Raw genomic sequence first — 22863 nt, 5'->3', positions numbered from 1 at the left:
GATGTGTGTATGGATTGCGATAACAGTTGTATGAGCCCCTAATAAAATGTTTAAAAAAAAAAAAGAATTATCAGCTCGGAAATTCATAGGGGCAATACTACCCTGCCCTATACAGTCTCTATGAGTTGGAATCGACTCGATGGTAGTGGAGTTGTTTGATTATGCTGTGGCAACTAGCATCCCAGGAGATGTTAGCTAGCATGGTATGTTTTCACTTCACCAAGCCTGCTAAAATGCCTACATGTCCAAGGGTATTGGAATGGAAATTAACAGGGTAAACCAAATAGCTAACATGTTTAAGAAATTATAGTTTCAACTGTGTTGTGGCATTATTAAACCTATTCAAGAATTCTCACACACACACACACACACACACACACACACAGAAGCCCTGCTGAGCACGGATCTACTGTGACACACACGTGGTCACCTTGAGTCAGAATCAACAAGCCAGTAACTGGGACTGATGGCCAAGGCAAAGCTCTAAGTGGCCCAGTGATTCCCTACAGGCCTCCCAGCTAATGAAGGTGTTTATTTATCCTCTGCCTCAAACCAAAAGGCTTGATGAACAGAGATGGGTGTACCCAACTAAGAAGGGGCAACTCGGGGTCAAAGCCCCTACCTCTCGCCACCCAGCCAGGGTTCTTTCCTACATCCCATCACCGCCTCTTCTCCCTGAAGAGAAGGGCCAGGCGGGATTGCTGGCTAATCAGAGCATGGATGGGAGAGTGCCAGGAGGCAGGACTGTCACAGGCATTTCGCAACCTCAGACTCTGATGGCAGCCCCATGTCACCTGGTGATCACCATTCCAACTAGAATCTGGTACGCCTCGTGGCAGAGGACAGACCTGTGTGCTCCTCAGGGTTTTCTCGGCTGCCCTCTTCACAGAAACAGATCACCAGGCCTTTCTTCTGTGGCTCCACTGAGCTCATTTGCACTGCTGCTCTTGATTAGCTGTTGAACACAAACTGGGTGTGCTAGCACCCAGGGCCTGTCAGTAAGGCCTGTAAGAGGATAGTGCCCTCTGCCCTCACCTGTAAGTAATGGACCCCGACTTGGGGAAGCTGGAGGTAGCCCAGCTCAGAGGTAATTGGGTCTGTCGTGACCCAGCCTGCATGATCTCAAGCCTCTGAGGAAGGAGGGTGGGTGGGCATCCCCAAGGGAGGTCAGGCTGGTCCTGCCACCCTCCCAGCCTACAGCAGCCAGCAGATAGATCCACACTGCTTTCTACAGGAGCCGCTTGGGCCCCGTGTGTGGCGGGCCGGTGGCAGCTCCGTCCCTCATTTGGGCAAAGACCTCATCAGACTCTCATTAGGTTCTGTTTTCTCTGCAAACATCTCCATGGGCTGCGCGGCTCCCTCCTGCATCCAGGAATGCAATAGGGGGCTCTCATGAGGACTCAGCCATCTGTATTTTGACTGGTCCCTTCACCATGTGCTCTAAGCACTGTGGGAGAAAGGGGCAGAGGTGGGGGTGGGAGGGGTCTCCTTGGTCATGCAGATGTGCAGGCTTTTGCTGAACCCCAGGAACCATCATCCTGCCCCTAGCCACACCTCTGCGCCTGCTTTCCCACCACCCCCACTCCACTCCTCGCCCTGCCCCTGCCCAAGACCCACCCTCGGAAGCCCCATCCATTCTGGAATTCACAGGTCAAATGCCCCACTCTCTTCCAGGAAGTCTTCCCTCGTGGCCCGCCATGGGAAGGATGCTCCTTTCCAGAGCTGCTACAGCCTGCTCTTCTGCCCTTTCCTCACTCGTAACAGGGGGTTGGAGAGGGGTTGTCAGTGGCGCTGTGCCTGCCCCCACCCCCCCCCACCCCCCACCAGACAAGGGCAGACTGACATCAACAAACTGGTAAAGCCACAGCAGCAAGCACAGCATGAGCTAGCACGTGAATGTCCTTACGCCCAGGGTTCGCATGTCTCCTGGGCTCTCAGTCCAGTTTCTGGTGCCTGGGATCTGATCAGGTGTGTGCACCTGGAGGACTCCACGGGACACTTGCTGGCAGAGTCCAGGCAGGCTGGGGAGGCTGGTGCACCCCTCTGAGTCAGAGGTCAACTCCCTGCGGGCACTGATGGGGGTACAAAACCCAGTGCGGGCAGTTTTAGAAATGGTGGTGCCACCTTTGCTTCTAAGAGCACTTTGCCGGAGGCCAAGAACAGAGGACCGCTGAGAGGGTGCACTCCCAGCAGAGTCCGCTGTGGCACATCTCTGCGGCCAGCGGGCAGCTACAGACACGGTCTCTCCGACTGCACTAGTGAGTGTCCTGTCGGGGGCCTTCAGAAAAGAGGATGCACTTCATGCCACTGATAGAAACGATTCTGAGATCAGGGCTCATCTCAAGTGTCTAACAAACCTCAAGTGGGCGTCTTCCCAAATCCCGGAAGGTTTACAACCAGTTCATGGGAATTTCCATCCCACGTAAAGCAACCGGTTTTTGGATGGATCGAGCATTTTAAGGGAGGTCAAGAAGACCTCGGAGATGAGCCAAGAGAGGAAACGAACAGGCGAGACGGAGGCGGAAGTCCAGGGACTGATGGAAGAAGACCATGTGTAGAGTTTCCACGGATGTCACGGTAACTAGCAATCCGTCTGGGGCTCTCTCACCTGGTTTGTCACTTTCCATTTTGAGCATACACCATGGCCTCAGCAAGCTCTGGGCTCGATGACTGCCCCGAGTGTTGTTGGAAGATCAGCAGCTCAAAATGCCGAACCTTCCACCAGCCAAAGCTGCATGGACAGACTGAGGACGATCGTGTGGAACAATTAGTAACCCAAGGATGAGTCTTGGAATGACCAATACTCCTGAGAGTCCTGGTGGCGGGCTGGTTACACTGGGCTGCTAACTGCGTTAGGCTGCTCACTGCAATGTCGGCAGTTTGAAACCACCAGCCGCTCCACAGGAGAAAGATGAGGCTCACTACTCCCATAAAGAGTTATAGTCTTTGAACCCACAGGGGCAGTGCTAGTCTGTCCTATAAAGTTGCTATGAGTCATAATTGATGACAGTGGGTTGAGTTGATCCTAAGCGCAAGGTCCAATCACAAGAGCGGTTTCCAAGGTGACCTGCTGAGCCAATCCAATTCCAGAGAGGTCAGTCTCAGAAGGTTATGGCAACTGGTTCTGGGTATTCCGAAGATGTAATCTTGGTAGACTTTCATGAAGGGCACGGAATGCTGGTGGGGGAAGTTTTAAGAAACATGAAAAGTGCCTTCGTGAGGAAAAGGTCGGGAAAGTTGAGTTGTACTGAAGAATTGTTCCTTTTCCATTGTGACAGGACACCTGCTCATTCTTCCAGGGAAACAGCGGCTGTCCCAGGAGAGCTTCAGTGGGAAAACATACCCCCTGCAACCCTGATCTTGCCACTTCAGACTTCTGTTCTTCCCCAAACTCAACAAACATTGTGGCACCCTATAAGGGCGGCGCTACAACTGCTGTTTGCGTATGCTAGAGGAAAAGCGTAGAACTCCTCAGGGAAGGGTTGGAGATGGAAACAGTGCCTTCAGAAGGGTACAGACCTCAGTGGGGAATATGCCAAGAAGCAATACACCCATCGATTGATCTCCCTTATGATCCATTTAAATTCTATCTAGTTTTAAATGTTTTCTGCTTTCTTTTCGATTGAGGTTTTTCTCTATGTCATTTTATTATCGTTCATTTTGCTTTTGTTGTTGTCTTTAATGTTTTCCTGAATATGAAATCCAGGATAGGTAAACCTATAGAGACAGCAACTGGATGAAAGGTCCCTCGGGGTATGACAGGGGAGGTTGTGGAGAAATGGGGCGGGGGCGGTGCTAATAATGAGTACAAGAATGAAGAAAACGTTCTAAAACTGACTGTGGTGATGATTGTACAGCTCTTCCTGATGTGATTGCACTACTGAATTGCAAGATAAGTGAATTATATGCCAATAAAAATGTCGGAAACAGCTTCACATTTTTATGATGTATATTTTATAGTTTACAGGTTTTTGGGTTTTTTTGCTCCTATGACTCTATAGCAGGGAGCTTTGACTCAGCCTCCTAGATGGCTGTCTGGAAGGAAGGCCGGCTGCAGCAGTGGCTTCAAGCATTCACAGTGTGAGGAGCAGGCCGGGGCTCGTGGTGCTGTACACCGGGTCCCCAGGAGTCAGACGGATATGACGGCACCTAACTACAACCACAGCCGTGTACATGACTGACACTTCCCCTTGGGCTTTTTATCATCACCTCAGAACCACGGGTGGTGAGGGGGAGTTAAAAGACCAGCCCAAAATTTCAATTCATTTATTCATGTAATCATTCACTCAATAGACAAGAGAAGACAGGCACAGACATGGAAAGTTTCAACTCAGAGTAGTAAGTGTGATGATAGAGAGCAGGAGAGGGGCTTTTGAGAGTGCAGAGGGGTCCCTGGGCCCAGTTAGAAGGGAGAGGGTCTCAGGACAGGTTCAACAGAGGAGATGCAACCTGAGCTAAACTTTAAAAGACAGGTGGGAGACATTTCAGGCAAAATAGAAGGAAAGTTTGGGAATTCTTCAAAACGGTATTATAACATATTTCTCTCTCTCTCTCTCTCTCTCTCTCTGCCACTGAGTTGATCATGGAACCCAGGTGAGGTAGTTAGTTTATTGTGCCAACCTGACCAATAAACACTTGTGGGGTTAATCGAAGGGCGGAGGGATAAATGGCTCGGTGAGCCTTGCCTTTCTAGTTCTCAGGTCTCTTGATATCTGATAGTCAGACCAGGGTGCAGCTGCCTTAGCCAGTTCCCTGCTTTAGCTGGCAAGGCTCACTTCCTGCAAGACATCCCTGAAGAGAAGCCACATGGACCTACCCCGATGCAGCCCTGGGTGCTGGAGCACCCGTATGGAGACCCCTGCAAGCACTGAGATGCTTACACACTCACTGATTTGGCTTTCCTCCTGCAGTCGGCATCACTGCATCTGTTTTGTGAGATAGAGGAGGACTTCGTGGATTGGTGTTAAATATACGGGTTAATGGGTTAATGCCGGACTTGTGGGCTTGGGCAGCACTGGGTTGGGAAGTTTTCTTGATGCACACTTAACCTTTATATAAAACGCTCTCTTATACATGAGTTTCTGTGGATTTGTTTCTTTAAAGTACCCAGACTAACAAACCAGAAATTCTACAGCTAATATAATATACCCAAACGATTTAGAACCAGACACTCAAATAACTGCACACCGATGTTCATCCCAGCACTATTCACAAGGCTCTAGGTGTGGAAACAGCCCATGTGCCCATCAACAGATGATGAACAAGCAAACTGTGGTACAGCCGTACAATGCACTATCACTCAACCATGTAAAACATGACATTCTGATGCATGCTCTTACAACAAGGAACCTTGAGAACAGTGTGCTGAGTACTGTAAGTCAGAAAGACAAGTGAACAGATATTGTATGATTCCACTTAAATATGCCATCTCCAATAGGCACATGAGTAGGGATGGAAAGTAGACCAGAGGGTCCCAGGGGTTGGAAGAGAGTGGCAGGAGAGAGGAGTAATTGCTTGATGGACATGGCACTTCTGTTTGGGGAGATGAAAAGGCTCAGGCGGTAGATAAAGTGGGTTGGTTGCACACTGTGTCAAGTTCAATATTCCACTGGATCGTACACGTAAGAGAGCAAAGCTAATTTGGATTTGTTTTGTTTTGTTACTACAATGGCAAAAGCAAAAATCCACAATAAAAGCACCCCAGATAGAGGAACAGCAGAGGCCAGGACCCAGCGGGGTGAGGACAAAGAGTAAAGGCCCGTGTGTGCCGCGCCAGGCCAGGCCGCCCTCCAGAGCACAGCAGGCAGGGCAGGGTTACCCGGGCTGTGCACCCAGCCCTGGGCCTCAGAGGCCGCAGGGAGCATCCAGAGAACCGCCTCTGGCTGTGGAGATGAAGCCATCAGCAAGCATGAAGGAGGCCAGGGTCAGTAATACCAAGGCCGATGGCCACCGCCCACCACGGCAGTGAATGGTCACTGATGGACCAGGAGGGGAGTAAATACACCTTGCACAGCGGGCCTCCCGCAGCACCTGCTGGGTGTTGCTCGATGTGTTGAGGGCTGTTCCTGTCCCAGGAACGGCTGCTCCGAGCCCACGGCCTGCTCATCCTCACAGTCTCCGGTTCAGGGGGACACTCCATCACTGCAGTCACAATCCTCATCATGCCACTGGGTGAACCGACAAGACCACACCGTGACCTCCCTGCCCACCCTGCAAAAAACGCCCCCTGGGGCCTAAGACATGGACCTGCAGGTAGGCCAGGTGAGGGGCAGAATCATGGCCCCAGCACCTTCTGAGAACAACTCCTTTTCTTTAACCTTATTTCTTAATAAAACCACTCACTGACCACGTGCCCAGTATGTTCCCAGACTGTGCAGCCCTGAGTGCCACTCTAAAAGAGGCATTGAGACACGCCCATCTGTGTCTGGTGTGAGGGGAGGTTTAGACGGACCAGGACCTCTGAAAGAGGTGCACCTAAAAAGTCCACGCAGAGATGGCTGGCAAACAAAATATGGTATCCACACAGAATGGAACACTGCTGTTGTTGCTGTTGTTGTTGCTGTTCTTAGGTGCCATCCAGTGGGCTTCAACCCACGGCGACCCTGTGCACACCTGAACGGAACACTTCATGGTCCTGAGCCATCCTCACAGTTGTTCCCCTGCCTGAGCCCATTAATGCAGCCACTGTGTCCATCCACCTCGTTGAGGACCCTCCTCTTTTCCGCCACCCGTCCCCTTGACCAAACATGACGTCCTTCTCCGGGACTGGTCTCTCCTGACAACCTGTCCAAAATATGTAAGACGAAATCTTGCCATCCTTGCCTCTAAGGAGCACTCTGGCCTTACTTCTTCCGATACAGATCTGTTTGTCCTTTAAGCAGTCCGTGGTACTTTCAATATTCTGCTCCAGCACCACAATTCAAATGCATCGGTTCTTCTACAGTCTTCCTTGTTCAATATTCCAACTTTCACATGCTTATGATGCAATGGAGAACACCATGGCTTGTGTCAGGGCCACCTTAGTCCTCAAAGATGTCAATACTCTAAAGAGGTCTAATGCAGCAGATTTACCCAATGCAATACATCTTTTGATTTCTTGACTGCTGCTTCCATGAGCATTGTTTGTGGATACAAGTAAGACAAAATCCTTGACAACTTCAACCTTTTCTCCATTTATCATGATGTTACCTATTGGTCTTGTTGTGAAGATTTTGGTCTTCCTTACATTGAGTTGTAACCTATACCAAAGGATGTAATCCTGGATCTTCATCAGCAAGTGCTTCAAGTCCTCCTCACTTTCAGCAAGCAAGGTTGTGTCATCTGCATACCACTGGTTGGTAATAAGCCTTCCCCCAATCCTGATGCCACATTCTTCTTTATATAATCCAACATCTCTGATGATCTGCTCGGCATACAGACTGAACAAGTATGGTGAGAAAATATAACCCTGATGCACACCTTTCCCGATTTTAAACCATGCCATAGTCCCTTGCTCTGTTGGCACAGCTGCCTCTTGCTCTGTGTACAAGTTCTGACTGAGCACCATGAAGTGTTCCGGAACTCTCATGCTTCTCAAGGTCATCCACAGTCTGTTATGATCCACACAGTCGAATCCCTTTGCATAGTCAATAAAACACAGAAAAACATCTTCCTGGTATTCTCTGCTTTCAGCAAGATCCGTCCGACAGCAGCACTTGTTCCAGGTCTTCTTCTGCCTGAACTTCTGATACCTCCCTGTCAATGTGCTGTTTCCACCGTTGTTGGAAGATCTTAAGCAACATTTTACCAGTGTGCAATATCAGTGAGATCGTTCTATAATTTGAGGATTCTGTTGGGTCACCTTTCTTTGGAATGGGCCCAAATGTGGCTCTGTCACAGTCAGCTGTCCAAGTAGCTGTCTTCCAAATTTCCTGGCATAGGCGAGTGAGTGCTTCCAGTGCTTCCTCAGCTTGCTGAAACAATTCCTGGAGCCGCAGAATACTGCTCCCCCACAAAGAGAGAGGAGGTCCTGATACACGCTACAATGTGGGTGAGCCTTGAAAACGCTCTACTGAATTGAGTAAGTCAGTCACAAAAGCACAACTATTATAAAATCCCATGTCTACTGAAAGTCTGCAACCAGCAAGTGAACGGAGACCAAAGTGTATTAGTGATGCCAGGGTGGGAGAGGCATTCTTTAGGGAGCACTGAGTGTCTGTTTATGGTGATGGGAAAATTGGTGACTTGATGATGGTGATTAAGGTCATCAGTGCCTTTAAATCACCACATGAAAACTAAGCTGGCAAATGTGCTGTAAGCTTTACAGTGTTTTTAAAAGGTGCTTAGTGGACACAGACCAGGGGAACATCCTGGAGGAGGTGGCACTTAAGCTGGGCCTGGAGATGGAGGAAAGGCTGTGGGCGTGGAGGAACAGGGCAAAGAGCGTGCCAGGGGAAGGGAGAGCTGTCAGCACGGATGTGATATGGGCAGTCAGGGGGCCGTGTGGGGCCCTGAGACATCCAATGAAGCCCCCTCACCTTCTTCAGGCAACTGGAACCAGGACTGAGCTGGAGAGCAGATGCCTCCCACCTAGGGATGGAGGCAGCTTGGGTGGCCAGGCAAAACCAACTCCCGCTCAAGGTCAGCTCCTGGAGGCTAAGAGGCCTCTCTCCTGGGTCACCCTTCCAGCGTGGCCCACATGTCAAAGGCTGGCAACAGGTGGTGCCTCCATCCGGACCACTTCACTGTGACCCATGGGACTGAGAGCCAGGCCTGACTCTGAGGGAGTGGCCACAGAGGTAGAGGCTCCTGGCAGGTCTACTTGTGGGGCTCCTCGCTGTCGCCTTCCTGACTGAGGGTATGCAAAAGGTAGGTGCTGAAGAGCCTTCAGTCTCAGGACCTAGCCCAGGGGGTGGCTTAGTCAACCTTCCAGCAGCCACAAGCTGTCACCCATGGCCTATGTCATGGTACATAAGTCCCCATCCCTCTGTGGTACCGTCTCCCCACATCAGGGTTGTGGAGACCATGGCATGTTTGAGTCACAGAGACCACCCTGTGGGGGCAGCAGTGTGATCATCTCAGAGCCATGGCTGACCCCTCCGAAGGATGTGCCCCTCTGTCTGGCATTTGCAGCCCAACCTTTCACCCCTACCCCTCAGCAACCTTCACTGGCCTACACCCACCCCTCACCCCACACCCACGCTTCAGCCCTGCCCAAGAGCCCCCAGGTACACAGACCTCTTCCACCGTGGGGCTGGACTTGCCTTTCTCCTTCCCACCCAGCCAGCACGTCCTTCTCCTCTGGACAAAGCTTACCCACATCCTGTGCTAGGCTCCCCCAGCCCTGCGTCTCTCCCTCTACACGGTCACTATCTGATACCCAGCCACCTGGTCCCTGCGCCTGTGAGCTCCTCTTGGGAACCTGCCCGAGCCTGCCTGGTCTCTGTGCTCCCAGTGTCCAGCCCTGACCAGGGAGGCTGGGAGGACAGGAAATATTCAGCAGCAGGGGCTCGGTGCCATGGACAGTCCCGGGCTGTGTCTGTCACCTCATCACCACCAGCACCACCATTGAGGAAATGGGGTGGTCTCCAAGGCCCCTCCCTCACTGAAGGTCTGCACTGCAGCTTCAGCCAGTCGACTGTGAGCCCTGGTAAGCTCTCCTTCTAGAAACCGAGCACCCACTGGATGGAAGAAAGACTCTAACTCACTAAGCATCTCTCCATCCCAATGGCTTCTTCTTGGAAATGGATGTGAAAGCAAAAGTAGAAGCAGCTGAGAGCAGCTCACAGGGCCTGGTGGGTGGGGTCCAGGATGCCAGGCACCGCCCTTCCCAGGGAGTGGGCGCACAGTGGGCATGGGAGATGGGACAGCCAACCCTTTTTCTCAGCAATCAGCACATCTGAACCGTGTCCTCACCGAGGACAAAGGGCTGCCATCAAGAGAACCAGGTAGCAGCAGAGCTCAGGGTGCCCAGAGGAGTGGCTGGAGCCAGCGTGCACCTACTTAGACCTTTCATCCCCATGGCATTCCCAGGAGGGGTCACGGGTATCTCCTCCATTTCCACATGGGGCAAGCAAAACACGGTCACTTCTCAAGGTCACCCAACTTGCAGGTGGAGGGACGGGGATGATGCCAGCTCAGGTTCTGGGGTCCCTGGCCTTCTTTTGTGAGGGACTTTAACTAAACAGACTCTAATGCATGTCAGTTCCTTGCTGTTTTAGCTGCTGGTGGAGTGAACATCGTACGTTACAGAGTTTTCGCTACTGGTGGGGTAAACTTAGCAAAGCAGGCTTTCCCTGCTGAGACCTTTCAGAAGCAGATTGCCAGGCTTGTCTGCTGAGGCACCTCTGGGTGGGTTTGAACCATCAACTGTCCAGGTTTTAGCTGGTGCTGAACGGCCTGCCCCACCACGGACACCATGGCCCTTTCAACCATGACCCTGCACTGCCCTCCCCAGGGTAAGGCAGCCCGTGAACCTGTACTTCATGAGCGTGGAGTGCACAGAGGAGCAGGTGACTGAGTGAAGGGGGCACCCTCACGTGACTGGCTGGGCCCCCCACTTCACCTCTATTATGCGTTCATGTGGCCCCAGCTTTGGGACCCACCCTGCCCTGGCAGGAATGTCTGTGAGGGCGTGAAGGAGCTCACAGGAAGACTGCAGGCCCCACTCTGGCCTGGCTTGATCTGAGACCCTCCCTTTGTTTCAGGGACCCCTGCTGCTCCCCCCTCCCTCCCATAGGCCCTCCAAAAGCCCTATCCATCCCTCCCTCCCAGGCCAGGCTGCTCCATGCCCCTTCCCCCTCCCTGCACCAGCTGCACCACAGGGTCAGGCCTAATTCCCCAGACTTTCCACCTGCCTACAGACTCCTGCTCAGACTCAGCCCTGCCTGTCTCATCTGCCCCAGTCCCTCACCCCAATGATGTTGCCATAGGCGACAGGAGGAGAATGACCCCATTAGGTTTTCTGAGCTGTCAGCTACGCAGGTGGGTCGCCAAGCCCCTCTCCTGGGGGGCCAAGGGGTGGATACACAATGCCGATCTTCCATTACTGGCGCATGCCTCGCCATTGGTAATGACAGTGACATCTGTAAAAAAGCGGCACGACTTGAAGAATGTCACCAATGTGTCCCTGGCCCGAGTGTCCTCAAATGTCTGCACCCTGCAGGCCCAGGAAAGCTGGAGATTTTAATGATCCCAGTCCTACCAAAGCAAGCGGTTGAGTCCCCATGTCTGGGTAAGGGGCCGGGGAACTCCACACCCAAAAGGCGGGGGGCAGTCAGGGAGAAGACACAGTGTTTGAACATCTCCCCCTCACACTCTGTGTCAGCCTTCCAGCCCTCTGCAGACCCCCTAGCTCAGTTAAGTCTCTGACCCCACACTTCCTCTTTCCATCTTCACCCAAACCTGCTCATCTAACCTCTTTCCCTGAATGGCGAGGGAAAAACAAACAAATTTGAAAAGTCATCTTTAAAATATCATTCATTCCTTGTCATTGTGAATCTCCTGTCAACCCTCCTTCAGTTAATTGATGTCCTATATTAACTGAAGCAATTTATCTGCTCTACTTAACTCACTGTGTGTGTAATAAAACAGTTAAGCACTTTAAAAAAAATTAAAAAAAATAAAATAAAATATCATTCTTGAAATCCTATTCAGCTCCTTTTGAGTTAATCCCACTCTAAAAACGAAGCTGAAGCCCAGCACCAGTGAGTGACCCCAGAGCTCGGCTCTCTGCCATTCCCTTGCTCAGAAACCTGCCGTGGCCGCCTGGGCTATGGGGTCGTACTCAGCAGGACCCTAAGACAGAAAGTGGAAGCAGGGTCCGATGCACATCTGCCGTGGAAAGAACGTGCTCATGATGTGAAGAGTGTAGCAACAGCAGTGAGATCTCAGCGTCCAACAGGGCTGAACACTTAGTGCGCGCGTTGTACCTGTTCACACGGAAGCCTCGCAACAGCCCTCCCAGGTAGGTGCTATCCTTTCCCCTGACGTATACAGGTGGAGGTGTGGTGACATATACAGTTGGGTGGCATGACTGGCAAGAAAGGGCTTGAACTCGGGACTCCCTGGGGACAGTCAGTCTCCTGAAGCCACCACCATGGCCAAGCTAACACCCAATGGCCAGAGTCTGGTCCATCGGCGCTGCTGCTGCTGGCGGTCCAAAACCGTCTGAACACCCGGACGCATGGGGCTGGCCAACCACTCGGGATGGGGTTCAGCAGCTTCTGGGGCTGGAAGCCAGAACCGACACGTCTGGTTCTGGCGTGTTCTTCCAGCCACCCAACCCCATCCTTGCCCCACAACACCCTGGCCAGAGGCACCCCCCAACCCAGCCTCACCCTCACCCCCAATCCAAATTTCCATTCCCTCAGCCATATGAGCTCAGTGGCAAGGCAGGCAATCTGATTACAAGCAGTCCTGGCCTCGGGGTCGCCAAGGGTGTGGGCGTCAGAAAGCAGGCGCCATGTGCGCATCGGGCAGGGGCAGGGGCAGGGGCAGGGAGGACGGCGGAGTCGGCCATGGGCTGCCCGGCCAGACTGCCATCACTGCCTCCTCTCCTGGACCTAGCACCTCCTCACCCTGCCTCACCTAACCTCAGGGATGACGGGGGAGGGCATGGCCTTGCTCCAGGGTTTGCCTGTAAACGTTTCATTGGGAATTAGGTGGAGGTTTTCAGAGCAGACCTTCATTTTACCTTCTGTAGTCTGTCCCCATTCTGATTCAGCTCACCCCCTGCAGCCCCTCCCCGTTCCGCTCCTCCTCTCCTCACCCACTGAGCTCTGTCCTTGCTGCAAGAGCAGGCCGCCCTTTGGGTCTCAAGTCGCTGCTTATTCTAACGTGGAGGCAGAGTTCAGTTCCAGGGCTGAAGGGGGATGCTTTGGAAAACGGGAAATGCAATTCAAACATGGGGGGCAGAGGAGCTCGCGTATTAAAACACCACTAGAATACTATGATTACTAGTCAAACTGAGCAGGCCTTCCCAGAGTGTCTGCCCTGCGCCAGGCATGGGGGTGCTGGGGACAGAAACACTCCCAGGGGATATTTCCTTTATCCCGCACAAGAGCTGGAGGGGCAGAGCTGCCAGCCTTTCATTGAGCAGTGGGATCTTAACCACTGGGCCCCCAGGGTTCTTCTCAGTATTTCATGCGGCGTCCCCACCCCTGCCTCCCAAAAAGCCAAACCCACTGCCACTGAGTCCATTCTTGGCGCACTGTATTGCGTTTCTGAGACTGCAGGTCTTTATGAGTGCTAACAGCTTCATCTTTCTCCCGAGGAGCGGCTGGTGGGTGGAACTGCCAGCTTTATGGTCAGCAGCCCGATGCCTGGCCACAATGCCAGCAGGGCACTTCTAAGTATTCAATACCTCCCCGCCACCCCCACCCCCACCCCACCCCCAAAAAGCCAAACCAGCTGTCCTTGAGTTGATTCTGACTAGTAGAGACCCCTATACAGGTTTTCTGAGACTGTGAATCCTTATGGGAGCACACATAGTTTCATCTTTCTCCCTTGGAGCAGCTGGTGGTTTTGAACTGCTGACCTGCGGTTAGCAGCCCAATGTGTAACCACTGTGTCCTCAGGGCTCCTCAGGTCTTCACGAGTAGGAGCTAAATTTCAGTGCCATAAGAAACTGAGGCTGTCTCAAAAGATCCGGGCCTTGTGGTCCCTGAGGAATCAGGAAAGGTTTCCTAAAAGGGCAGTACATCTGCAGAGGGCAAAGTCTGGGGCCAGGCTCCAGGTGGTTCAAAACAAGCCCAGGAGGTGAAGTCCTGAAAACTGTCAGCGCAGGCCATGTGAGGTGCATCAAGCGCTCCCCGTGGGCTGGCTGGCTGTCCTTGGGGAGGGAAGTCCAGGGGCGGTGTGCCCAGGCAAACTGCACATGGGGCAGAGAGGCAGGAGTAGGAGAGTCGCTCCAGGGCTGGATGAGCCCCGGACCTTCCGACTCCCAGTGGCACATCTCTGTAGCAGCAAATAAAGACAGCTCCGCCCTAACACCAGGCCCTTCCTCCTGATCCCCTCACAACTCTGCCTCCTCAGCAGCCTCTCCAACCCACAGGCAAGACATGGGGCCCAACCTGGCCACCCTGCACTGTCCAGGCCGGCTCATCGGTCTTCTTCGTCCCCCCAGCTGGGAGCCCCCTTAGCTGAGACCTCTCTGGGCATGGCTCTATCTCTGGTGCCAACCAGCCAGGCACTCAGCAGGCAGCAAGGGATGCTGGGTAACCAACAGTGGGCAGCCAGAGCTGAGGCCTGGCCCATGTGCTGCCGCACTGGGCTGGTTCCTTCAGTTCTGGTTCGTGGGAGGCTCCAGGTCTGTGTTCAAGAAGTGCAGAAGGAGAGGAGGCGGGGTTAGCCCTTCGAGAGGAAAGCGTACAGTCTAGAGACAGAACAATGGGGTGGGGGGGAAGGGCTGGAGCAGGGTGGGTATTGGTGCCCAAAAAATGATAGGGGTTGTTTACATATAGTTTCTTGTTTAACCCTTATTGTCACTACCCTCTAAGGCAGAGACCAGCGTTGCATTTCCCATGCGGTGAAGAAAGCTCTTCATCTGTCAACCAGGAGACTAGCAACGCAGCCAAGGCCATGCTTCTTAGATAGACTTATTCTGACGAGATTGGGCGCGTTCAGGGTAGTAGACTAGATAGGCTTATTCTGCCTGACTCAAGGGGTGCAAGTCTTTTCCGGTACCCTACTTGACGTGTCCCCACCCCCACCCCCCCACCCCCGTGCCAGAGCCATCTCCAGAGACAGGGTCAGGAGGCTGCACTCCAAGTTCAAAGATGCCTGAAACGCAAGGATCCCCTGGGCTGCTCAGATCCCAGCAATTAACCCCCGATTTACAAGGTGGGACAACGCGGAGAGTTTTCCTCCCCTCAGGGAGCGGGCAAGAGCCAAGCAGCTAATGCTGTGCTCAGCACAGGCTGGGGTTTAATAAAACTAGAAGCAGCTAATGGTTAACAATAAAAAAATAATAATATTTTTCCTTCAAGTAATTAAATTGTAATAGAGAGCTCACTAATTCCTTCCTGTTCCTTCCCCGGGGATCTCAGATCGAGCACCAGGAGAAATAAATAAACGATGTGTCCCTCTTACCCACTCCAAACCCCAGTTTCAAAGCGTCTATGGGAGAAGCATTGCCTCCTTCATGAAGGAAGCAGGCTGGGAAGGTTTTGACAAGAGTTTCCCATAACAAGTTACCTTTCTGTAAAGGCAGGACCCACGCCCACCCCCCACGCCCCACCCCCATCTTAAAGACCAATCAATTTGTTTCTTGCCCGTCCTCCAAAAAGCCTAGGTGCATAAGAAAAACCACAACCCCATGGGTCTACAGGAAAATGCTTAAAACTCCCCCATTCTCCACCCTGGCTCAGCCCTGTCGTGGCCTCCAAGACCCACCCACTCCACTAAGCTTGCCGGATCCCTGAGCTGAGCTGGGCCCGGTTGTCCACTCGGACCACCTGCAGCGTGTTCTGTCTCTTAAAAGAGAAGCCACGTGAGAAAGCCTCATTGTATGAGACTCAGCGCACAGCACCTTCAGGGCGGTGGCCCCACGAGACTCGTCTTTGTCCACCCTTTCCACGCGCCCTGAGTGGTGCACAGTCTATTATAGGAGGTGCAGCCCAGATCCCTGGTGGCACCCATGGTTAATCACTCGGCTACTAACTGAAAGGTTGTTGGTTCATATCCACCGAGAGGCACCTCAGAAGAAACACTAGGCGATCTTCCTCAGAAATAACAGCTTTTGAAAGCTCTGGGATGTAATTCTGCTATGAAACACACGGGGTCCCGGAGGAGGTTTTCATTGGTTTCTAGTTTGGGTTTATGGTTTTTAATCTCTATTTGCTGAATGGGTTAATAAACATCTTCAATTAACTACTGAGGCCCCTTTCTCACAAGACCCAGGAAGGGAGCTGGGAGGGGCAGGATAAGTGGTCCCAGAATAAGAGGCTATTAACCACAGGATGGGAGACAGACAGCATATGCCCCAGATCCATCATCGGTGGGAGACTGCCTAAGAAAGTGGGGGGAGAGAAAGCAATGCCCACCTGGGTGTGGAACCCCTACCTGAAATCCAGGGAGGCCCCCACCTACTGGCTACCCTGGCATTTGAACCCCTTCATGTGCCGAGCAACAGCCTCATCACCCCTATTCCACATTTCCACTTCCTCCTCTGGTCACCTCGCCTTTGCACATGGCATTTGAACCCCTTCATGTGCCGAGCAACAGCCTCATCACCCCTATTCCACATTTCCACTTCCTCCTCTGGTCACCTCGCCTTGGCACATGCAATCCCTCCCCATCGTTCTACTAAGGGAGTTTTTCCAAACCAAATTCCCTGCCACTGAGTCAGGTCTGATTCTTAGCAACTTTATAAGGACAGGGTAGAACTGTAGACTGTAAATCTTTACTGGAATAGAAAGCCTTTTTCTTTCTCCCGCAGAAGGGCTGGTGGTTTCTACCTGCTGACCTGATGGTTAGTAGCCCCATAGGTAACCCTATGTCACCACCTCCTCACCCTTCAAACACAATCCAGGGTGGCCCCACCACCACCACCACCCCCGCCATGGACTGGAGAGACCATCTCTGAGAGGCCACTGTCTGGGAGGGAGTCTCCCCTTTATTTGTTATTTTGTCCTTACTGAGGCAGAATTCACAGACTATAAAAGTTCTCCCCTTAAAAGTGTACTGTTGTGGAAATATGTACATTACAGTTTGAAGTGAGACACTTTGACAAGTTTTCACCTTTTGCTCAAGATTTTTAAATTCTGACTTCCGCCTTTGCTCTCAGGAGGGTCCCACCTGGACATGAGCTCTTGGACTGGGTGAAATTCATGCAGGGAGTTGAGAGAATAGACCCCTCTCTCCTGTGTTCTCGCCCCTGCCGTGAGAGTGAGTTCTCAGCTAAGACCTGTCACACTATGTATTCATAAGTGCCACTGTCTAAGGTGATGTTGTCCCAGACCTCCCCTGAGGACATTTGACTCTTGTTGACCTTGTATAAATAACTGTACAAAACAAAACCAAAAAAGTGTCCAGTTTCCTGGTTTTAGTGTCTTCAGAAAGCTGTGTGCCTATCCAAAACTCCAAACTCACTGCCACTCTATAGGAGAGGCTGGGAGCTAGCCTGGGGTAGACTCAAAGGATTTCATCCACCCCAGCTAGAGGGCCCATGTCTCCTGCACAGTCTGGCCACATCATTAGCACTCACTCTGTGCCAAGCTTCGTCCTAAACGCCTCTACATGCGGTATCTAGCACTTCATCCTAGCCACAGCCCACAGGGCCCACTGCTGTTATTATGTCATGGATCGGGGGCTGGAGGCACAAAGCCCTCTGAGGTCACCCAACTGATAGGGGCAGAGTGGGCTCCAAGCCGGCAGTTCCGTCCTCCCTCGTGGATGCTCTGTGAGAGGCACAGAGCTATTGGAGGTGGGCGCATACCAGCATTATTCTTGTGGCCCAAATGCCTTAGAACTGAAAACTTCTGCTTTCCACATCCATTTTCAGAGGCCGACATTCCGAGAACACCCCACCCCGGAGACCAGACAGCAAACAAACAGGACGTCTGGATGAAAGAACCAACCAGAAAACCCCCAAAACTCGCGCGGTGCGTGGCCCTTCCAGCCACACTGGTGAGGGATGACACTGAGTGGGGGACAAACCTGAGCTCTGAAGACAAACGTTACGACCCCTCGGAAAGACGGCAGAGAGGAGGAGGCCCACAGCCATCCAAGCAGTGATTCTCCAGCATCCCTGGTGTCACAGAGCAAGCCCAGAAGCTGGCTAGGGCTCCTGCCTTCAGTCTATGGACCCTCACGCTGCCCAAAGGGCGGCTTCTGGCCACAGTCCGTGATATTTCTCCATCACTCTAGGGTCTCTCTCAGTTAGAAACTGCAAGATCACTGCCATTGAGTCTGTTCCAACTCATAGTGACCCTACAGGTGGGCTTCTGAGACTGTCACTCATGATGGGAGTAGAAAGCCTCATCGTTCTCCCATGGAGGAACTGATCTTGAGATTAACAGACCAGCACATGACCCACTGTGCCAGCGCATGACCCACTGTGACAGCACATGACCCACTGTGCCAGCGCATGACCCACTGTGCCAGCCCATGACCCACTGTGCCAGCGCATGACCCACTGTGACAGCACATGACCCACTGTGCCAGCCTATGACCCACTGTGACAGCACATGACCCACTGTGATAGCACATGGAACCACTGTATCAGCCCATGACCCACTGTGCCAGCCTATGACCCACTGTGCCAGGACATGACCCACTGTGCCAGGACATGACCCACTGTGCCAACACATGACCTACTGTGTCAGCACAGGCCCACTAGGCCTGGGGCCAGCAAATGTTTGGGATGGAAGAGCCAATCCTGTGCCTCACAACAATTTAAAAATTATTCAAGAGCCATAAATATCTTTTTTACAAACAAAGAACATTTAAAGCCATATTATAAATGAAACTACAAAAGTTTATTTTCATTTTCAATGTGACATAATGTGTCCTGGCTTGAGAGCCACAGCTTGCCGACTCCTGCACTGGGCCACAGGCTCCTCTGCCTAGTGGAGAAGCACACTCAACAATCCCACTGCCTTCCAGTCAGTCCTGACTCCAACGGCCCGCCAGGACAGGCTAGGGCTGCCCCGTAGGGTTCCAGCACTGTAACCCTTGATGGGAATAGAAAGCCTCGTCTTTCTCCCTCAGTTGGGGCCTGACAACGCCTAGAGGTAAGGCTGCCTGTTGTGTTACAGGTCCTGTCCCCGTGCCTAGTCCCCAAGGACACAGCACTGCCGGTGGGCACTAACCCAGCTCCCTTCTGCCAGAATCCCAAATTCAGAGATGAGACACTGAGGTCAAGCCTGGGGACCTGTTCCCAGCCCACTGCCACCTAAGTACAACCCAGGTAGATTGAAAGCCACCTCCAAATCAGAGCGTAACTTCCTGGAAGGACCACGGAGAGCTAGCCAGGCGGAGCACCCTCCAAATGAGGCGCCATCGTGGGTGCTGCTCACAGTCCATCCCACAGTTCTCTCTGCCAAGCCATCCCACATTTCCGTGCCGTAAACATCCAGCCACTTCACAGTTTATGAGCCCCTTGACCTAGGATGATCTCATCTGCCTGCACCACTGCCCTTGTGTGGGCTGTGGACAGCATCTTTGCCCCACTTCACAGAGGGGGAAGCAGGCTCCAAGAGTGGCGTGACCTGCAGCGGTCCCACAACTAATAATCATCACCACTCCCATAAGAGGCGTCACCTGACAGTACTAGCAGGGAAGCTAAGGCTCACCACACCCCCTCTAGGGAGCCCTGGCGGTGTGAGAGCTACGGGCTACACTGACTGCTAATGGAAAGGTCAGTGGTTTGAAGCCAGCCAGCAGCCCTGTGAGGAAAAGCCCAAATGGTTTGCCCCCCATCAGGTCACAAGCTGGAAAACCCCACGGAGCAGTGGGCCTCTGACACCTGGGTGAGTGGAAATCAACCCGACAGGCCCTGACAACAGCCTGTGTCCAGGAAAGACGATGCTGAAGTGTGGAAAGATGAAGAGGCCGGCAAAGGTCCTCAGCTAGAGGAGGAGGGTTTCAGACCCAGGTCTTCCTGACCCACAGCTGGGATTGGATAGGCACTGCCTCTGCAGGGTGACAGCCGAGACGGCCTTCCTGCAGCCAGGGCGGGGCCCCAGCCCTGTCCTTGAGGATCTTGAACTCTCCAGAAGCCCTGTCACACACAGGCAGTAGGCGGGATGTGCCTGGGGTCCCTGTGTGCCTCAGGACAATCCCACATCTTAGATTTAACCCTCCTCCTTTCCAGGAAAGGAAGCTGGGTTCCAGAGGAGGGGTCAGGCAGGGAAGGAAGGCTGGCTGGGGCGCCCCAAATCATCAGGCATCTTCTAATGGTACCATTGATAAAAAGCTTACTGCTTGACTCCAGAGAGGCTGTCGAGAAGGGATGGGGAGAGAGAACTGTGGGAGGCAAGGCGAGCTGCCACTGCCGTTACCGCCCAAGACACAGAGCAGGGCACTTGTCCCAGGAATTGGAGCCGTCAGATCAGGTGGGGATTTGTCACCTTAATTCTTTTTTTTCTTATTTCTTTTGTCTTCACTGAGGCAGAGTTCACATGCCATGAAATTCTTCCTTTTAAGGTGTCCAGTTCCCTGGGTTTTTTGTATATTCATAAAGTTGGGTACCTATTCCAAACTCACTGCCATCAAGTTGATGCCAACTCGAAGCAACCTCACAGAACAAGGCAGAGCTGCCACTGTGAGTTTCTGAGACGGTCACTCTTTTTAATCATTGTACTGGGGGCTCTTACAGCTCTAATCTCAATCCATACATCCATCGATTGTGTCAAGCACATTTGTACATTTGTCACCATCATCATTTTCAAAATATTTTCTTTCTACTTGAGCCCTTGGTATAAGCTCCTCATTTTTTCCTCCCTACCTCATGAACCTTTGATAAATTATAAATTATTATTACTTTTATATCTTACATAATCCGCTGTCTCCCTACACCCACTTTTCTGCTGTTCGTCCCCCTGGGGCTGGATTACATGTCGATCATTGTGATCGGTTCCCCCTTTCTCCCCCCACCTTACCCTTACCCGCCTAGTATCGCTACTCTCATTATTGGTCCTGAGGGGTTTATCTGTCTGGATTCTGTGTTGAGAACTCTTATCTGTATCTGTGTACATGCTCTGGTCTAGCTGGATTTATAAAGTAGAATTGGGGTCATAATAGTGGACGGGAGAGCATTAAAGAACTAGAGGAAAGTTGTATGTTACACACAAAATAAAATGTATATTTTATAAATTTTGCCACATGCAAAATGTCATCCCCCCACACTGTCCCAAATTCCAAGTCCAAACACTCATCTGAATCATCTTAATCAAATATTCATGAAGGTGACACTTTATAAGTATATTCCATTCATAGCAAAATTTCTCTTCATCTGTGAACCTGGGAAATCCAGGAACTGTGATTTTAGAAAGAAGGCTGGATTCTGTGGGAAGGTGGTATGGGGTTGAGAGACAGATGCCAGACATAGTTTGCTTATTAGGCAAATCCAACATAGCCCCTCGGCCATCTGAGAAGCAACCCCACCCCTTAAGTCCCAGCAGGCCTATTCTTCTCCCCTTGGGCAAGGTAGTCCTGCCCCTTGAGTTTTGGGTAGTGATCCCATCCCCTGTCACACCTTAATAGTGGCCCCACTCTGCTGGTCTCTGGGGTGCTCAGGGATGGTCCTTTTCTTCTCTTGGAGGGCAACAAGTGTAGCACGTTGGCCTAGTTTGTACGTGCAGAACCCTGAGAGGCCGACAGTTATCTTCCCTTTCCTTCTTTCTCTGTCCCCTTCAGTCGAAGCTGAGGAGTTTTCTGCCACACCCTGTTTCCCTGAAGATAAGACAGTCTTATATTGATTTTTGCTCCCAAAGATGTGCTAGGTCTTATTTTCAGGGGATGTCCTATTTTTTTTTTTGTTTTTTTGTTTTTTAACATTTTATTAGGGGCTCATACAACTGTTATCCCAATCCATACACATATCAATTGTGTAAAGCGCATTTGTACATCGTTTCTCGGGGATGTCCTATTTTTCCATGAAGAAGAATACGGTACACGTTTATTGTTGAACAAAAATAAAGTTAATGTATTACCTGTATAAGGTACGGTAGTAGTAGTCATCACAAACCAGCATAACCAGACAAACTATGAATCCTGCAGTATCAAGAATTTCCTGTTACTACCATTATTTCCATGTACAACAATAAATGTACTCATTTATTCAATGGCAGTCATGTCATCATCTTCTGGAACATCATCATAACAATCAAAACCCTTATTTTCGGGGAGGTCTTATTTTCAGGGGGATGCCTTATATTTCAGTGAGAGGCAAAACTGTAAGTAGGTCTTATTTTCGGGGGATGTCTTACTTTCGGGAAAACAGGGCAGTAGCTGCTTCGCTCCATCAGTCACAGGCATCATCTAGTTAAGGATGACAGAAGTCGAAATTCAGGGTGCCAGTTCTAGGTCTAGGTTTTCCCTCAGCTGGTGCTGGAGGAAGGTCGCTGTCTCTTCCGCTTCTGGTTTCTGGTTCCCTGGAGACCTCTATGTGTCCTGGCACCTCTCTAACCCCATTTCTATTCCCATTGTAGTGCTACCTTTTGTTGTGATTGGGATGAACGTCTGATTTTCCCCTCAACGATACCTATCTATTTTGATTTGTGAAGTTGATTGCAGTCCCCCAAGGTAACAGCACTCTTCCTGCTTCTTCCCTGTGTCGACATTCCCTTCCATCACTTCTTTACTGTCCTTCCTTGCCTTCGGAGCTTTACCCCTGCGCAAACGCTGCCCTTTGATATCCTAGAGTGGCTTCTTCCAGGACATACACTCACCGCCCTGGCGTTAGCAGTCACCTTATAAACCTGTCTAGTGATTGGCTGAGCCACAACGGTGGTTATGTTGTCATATTTAAACCCAAGACAGGGTTCTGTCTTAACACATGAACAGGAATCACAAACTAATGAAGAAAGTTAGCATTGGAAGGTCCTTTTGCAATGAGTTGTTGCTGTCTATGGGCTCTTCTTTTCAAAGAAGGAACGAAGTGTGTGGGTCCCCACAAAATGAAAATGTGGAGGGTTTACTTGAACTTGCTGCTCAGCTTGCTACCTTCTTAGCAGTTTACATCTCAAAGTATGGTAGCACAAGAAAAGGCAACCCATCATATATGTCTAAGACAGTATGAGAGGGCTGAATCAACTTAATACATGACGGAGTTCAATCTGCTATTTTCTTTTTTTTATCGTTTTATTAGGAGCTCATACAATTCGTATCACAATCCATACATACATCAATTGTGTAAAGCACATTTGTACATTCATTGCC

The sequence above is a fragment of the Echinops telfairi genome, unplaced genomic scaffold, assembly GCF_000313985.2.
Source record: "Echinops telfairi isolate 266 unplaced genomic scaffold, ASM31398v2 ScPeMD7_443;HRSCAF=831, whole genome shotgun sequence".
Classification (NCBI taxonomy): domain Eukaryota; kingdom Metazoa; phylum Chordata; class Mammalia; order Afrosoricida; family Tenrecidae; genus Echinops; species Echinops telfairi.
Note: the sequence above shows the minus strand (reverse complement) of the source record.